Here is a 4,891-nt window from a genome sequence, read left to right as displayed (position 1 = left end):
TTTAACGTCCTATCTTGCATTTATAGAGCATTCCTCTGAAAGGATCCCAAATATCTGTAACAAACTTTGCAAACAGCAGCATGGACTCAGTTCTGCTTTCCCATTTATCTGAGCCTTCCTCTCCAAGACAGGACCACACACAAATACCCTGAGAAAGATGACACATGGCGGTTGAGAAGGATAGACTTGTGGTTAAGGCAATAACCTGAGACTCAGTAGGTCTGGGTGAAATTCCCAGGGGGAAATTCTGTGCTGCACCTCAAAGAGGAGAGAACTCACAGCTTAGGAGAGAGGTCAGGGCTTAAGTGGCATTAAGCCACCTTTGTGCCATTCCACTCCTGGGCTATTTTGTGTCTTCCAATGTAATTTAGATAGTCTTGGGGTCTGCCTGAGTTATGGCAACCTCCCTGGGATGTCCTATGGATTGCAGTGCTGCCTGGAATTTCAGCAATGCTTTGAGCTGTGGCCACGCCCATCCTGCCACTAGCAAGGTTGGCCTGTCCCTGGCACCAAGACTTGCAAGGGTGTCCTCTGAAGATAGCCTTGCTGTCTTCCGTAGTGCCTGTTCCAGGGGAATCCTGACCTGGCATGATATGGGGTATTTAGGGCTCCTTTATGATGCTCTGGACCCTTTACACATCTCTATTACAAAATTCTTGATCCCGGGCAAGAGATTTAATCTTTGAGTCTCAATTCCCAAACTGTAAAATGGGTATAATAATATTTCTTTCCCCCACCATCTGGGTGTCTTCTTTATTTAGACTGTATGTTCTTCAGGGCAGGGACTGTCACTCATCATGTGTATGTATGTCACCAAGCATAGTGGGGCTCTAGTCTTGGTTGGGCCTCTGTGTGCTAAATCCTGAATTCCATTGGCTCTACTTGGAGTTGTACCTACCAAACTCCCTCTGGAGAAGTTTTGCACTGCTAGTTCCCATTGCTAGCAATGGGATTTTAGGATGTGCAAGGAATGCAGGCCTCAATATGCACCAAATTCCTGCTTCTAATCAGTCTCAGACATAAGCATATTACTCCAGCTAGCAACAGTCTGTAGAGGGGCATGTGCATGGGGGCCATAGACAGGTCAGGGAACATATGAGAATTAAAATGTTGGTAGAGCTGGTGTGGAAATGGTGAGGAAAAATGTCAATAATTTCATTGTTTGGTAAAGGGTCAAGATTTTTTGACCATCTCTTTATCTGGATCAATACCCCTCTAATTCCTTGGCAGTACCCAATAATGTCCTGCAGAATAGGCTCTCTATGGGTTTTTGTGGGGAGCTACACAAGCATATCCCATTTCTTCCCTACACTCCCACTGCTGCTTGTGGGGTTCAACAGTAAGTGCTTATGCACCTGCCAGCATTTGTCCCTATATCGAAGCTATTGGTAAAGAAGCTTGGACTCTGGTCCAGGATATATTATCACTGCCCAACTTCCTTATCACTTTTTATTTGTTTTAACCAGCCTGATTCTGATCTCATTTACCCCAACACAACTCCATTGGCTTCAGTGAAGTTACTTTGAATTTACAGTGCCAAAAATGAGAGCAGAATCAAGAAGGTTGTAGCTTTTTGACCAGTTGTGATACCTACCTGGCCTAATAATATGGTGTGGTTAGGCCCACTGAAGTCAATGGGACTCTTTCCATTTTCTGTTTGCCAGAAGCTGTGAATGGGGGGACAGGGGATGGATCACTTGATGATGACCTGTTCTGTTCATTCCCTCTGAAGCACCTGGCACTGGCCACTGTCGGAAGACAGGGCACTGGGCTAGATGGACCTTTGATCTGACCCAATAGGGCCGTTCTGATGTTCTTATTGTCTTCAGTAGGTTTGGGGTCAGGCTTTAAATGGCGGAATGAAAAGGCCAGAATTTTCAAAAGTGACTAGCAATTAAGGGTTCCCCAACTTTTTGTGAGGGGTGTTTCAACCTGCGGTGCCTCAAATGCTGAGCATCCCATTTCCGAAAACCAGACCCCTTTAAGAGGTCTCAAGTCGGAAGCACCCAGAATGACTAGTTACTTTTGCGAATCTTGGCAAAAGACCCCTATATTTAGTATACCCTCAGCATACATTTAGGATATGTGTATAGTGTATGGTATCCTTTTTCAGGTGGGATTTTGATCTATATTTTAATATATCAAGTTTTTAAAGTTAGACACAATGTTTTGTGTTACTGATTCCCTTGAAATATTTAAAATACCCTTCTTTCTAGCTTGGTTCTCAAAGCCGTAAAGAGATCCTTAAAAAAAATCTCTAGCAATTTACCCCACAGTTATGTATCTTTCTGCTTTTGAGAACATTTAATTAAAATGAGATGAGAGCTCTGTACCCTTAGAACTAGTGTTGTGTTTTTCCCCCATTGCAGATCTACATAATTCAAAACAAGGAAATGTTAGCAGGTAAAACTCCAGGGTAAAAATCTTTGCTGTTCGAAGTATTTGCATTTATCTGCTGTAAAGCAGATATGCACATTTTTATACTTCCTCATTCTTGGTTTGTTAAAAAGATCTTTGAAATTCAACAGCTTCCGTGTAAATGGTATTGGGGTTTCTTTCCCCTTGGTTCACAGGATTTCACTTTTATATGGTGGGTTAAAACCAAAATCTGGATCCCTGAACACTGGTGGTCATTAAAATTTGAATGTAAGCCTGGATCTGAAATTTGCCAATGGCTTCTGTCATAAATAGAAAGGGAAGGGTAACCACCTTTCTGTATACAGTGCTATAAAATCCCTCCTGGCCAGAGGCAAAATCCTTTTACCTGTAACGGGTTAAGAAGCTCAGGTAACCTGGCTGGTGCCTGACCCAAAATGACCAATGCAGGACAAGATACTTTCAAAACTGGAGGGGGCAGAAAAGGCTTTTGTCTGTCTGTGTGCTACCTTTGCCGGAACAGATCAAGGATGCAAGCCTTCCAACTCCTGTAAAGTTAGTAAGTAATCTAGCTAGAAAATGTGTTAGGTTTTCTTTGTTTTGGCTTGTGAAATTTGCTGTGCTGGAGGAAATGTGTATTCCTGTTTTTGTGTCTTTTTGTAATTTAAGGTTTCGCCTAGAGGGATTCTCTATATTTTGAATCTGACTGCCTGTAAGATTATCTTCCATTCTGATCTTACAGAGTTGTTCTCTTATATTTTTTTGTTCTTCTAATAAAGTTCTGTTTTTTTAAGAATCTGATTGGGTTTTTTGGGTCTTAAAAATCCAAGGCTGGTTTGTGCTCATCTTGTTTATTCTCAAGCCTCCCCAGGAAAGGGGGTATAAGGGCTTGGGAGGATATTTTGGGGAAATAGGAACTCCAAGTAATCCTTTCCCTATTCTTTGTCTAAATCACTTGGTGGTGGCAGCATACTGTTCAAGGACAAGGCAAAATTTGTGCCTTGGGAAAGTTTTTAACCTAAACTGGTAAAAATAAGCTCAGGGGGTCTTTTATGCGGGTCCCCACATCTGTACCCTAGAGTTCAGAGTGGGGAGGGAACCTTGACAGCTTCTATCATTATGACAGGTTTCAGAGTAGCAGCCGTGTTAGTCTCTATCTGCAAAAAGAACGGGAGTACTTGTGGTACCGTAACAAATTTATAAATTTATTAGTCTCTAAGGTGCCACAAGTCCTCCTGTTCTTTCTATTATTATGGTAGATCAATCCCCTTGGATTTGAACATGCCTCCACTGCAACTGATGGCTGTATTTTAAATGTAAACCTAGATCTGCATCTGAAATTTCCCAAAAGTCCTTATCTTGATAAAAGACTGAACCAAACCCTCCAGATCTAAATACTCCTGAATTAAAGAGTATTCAAAATCCTGATCCAGACTGGGATTTTGCCATTTAAATCTATCACTACTTTTGTCCATATTGTGTGCTGACTGACTCAGCTTTATCAAGATCTTCCTTAAATTATCCTGTTTTAAATGATTTATCAGCAATGCTAGTTAACTAGTAAAGTGTCCCCTGAGGCCTTTTCGAGAAGGCGTTTATCAGTCAATAAGAGAGAATTCAAATTCCTCTCCCCCACCCCCGCCCATGTTTACAAAACTGAATGATCCACCAAGGGACAATTTCTTGTCTTTCACAATATCAGGGTAATGCCCTTCATTACAAACACTGGAGTTTGACTCCAGATCTTTATAGTACATTGCACTGATATATTTTCTCATGGGAAAGATAGGGCTAGTACAGGCAAGCATCTGCTATTCTTAAGTGAACCGATTTAAGGCTGGGGAATTTGAAAAGACACCAGAATAGAGTTTTAATGCTTCACAAGATAATACAAAGTGACAGTTTTCAAAAGACTTGTTAAAAAATTACTGTTATTTTGAAGGCTTGGGGAACTCATTCCAGAATTTGACAATAGATGGATGGCTAACCATATTAATCCAACTTAGACCCCCCACCCCCTTCTTCTTTTTAGACTGGTTTCACTGAACCAGTTAAATTGCAAGAGCTTACTTCAATATGGCTAATGCTCCAAACCAATGTTTGAATTTTATACTAATTAGGGCCAATCCACTGACATTTTTTTCTATAATGCAAAGACTTGTGCCAGCAGTAACTCAGTGAAATTTAACATAAAAGCAAGATAAAACAATTAAAGTGGCAGAATATTTGATTAAGTAGCTCATGGATTTATAGTCGAGTAAATTGAAATTGAAGGGCTAGTGAACATTTTTTCTTAAATGGCAACCCTATTTTATGTTCATTTTCAGAGACTCAGGGTTCTTTGTGCTTTTGTGATTAAAAATACCAGTTTAGGGGTAGAAAATTCTGGGATTTATTACTCTTGTCTTTTTTTCAGAGTTTTTTTTTTTTTTTATACAGCAAAATATGAAGGTTCCATTGGAAAGTCATATTGAGTAAATATATGGCTATCCAACCAGGAGACGTTTGACATCAC

The sequence above is a fragment of the Lepidochelys kempii genome, chromosome 1 (genome assembly GCF_965140285.1).
Source record: "Lepidochelys kempii isolate rLepKem1 chromosome 1, rLepKem1.hap1, whole genome shotgun sequence".
In the NCBI taxonomy this organism is placed as follows: domain Eukaryota; kingdom Metazoa; phylum Chordata; order Testudines; family Cheloniidae; genus Lepidochelys; species Lepidochelys kempii.
The sequence above is the reverse complement of the archived record's forward strand: the minus strand, read 5'-3'. Positions refer to the sequence as shown.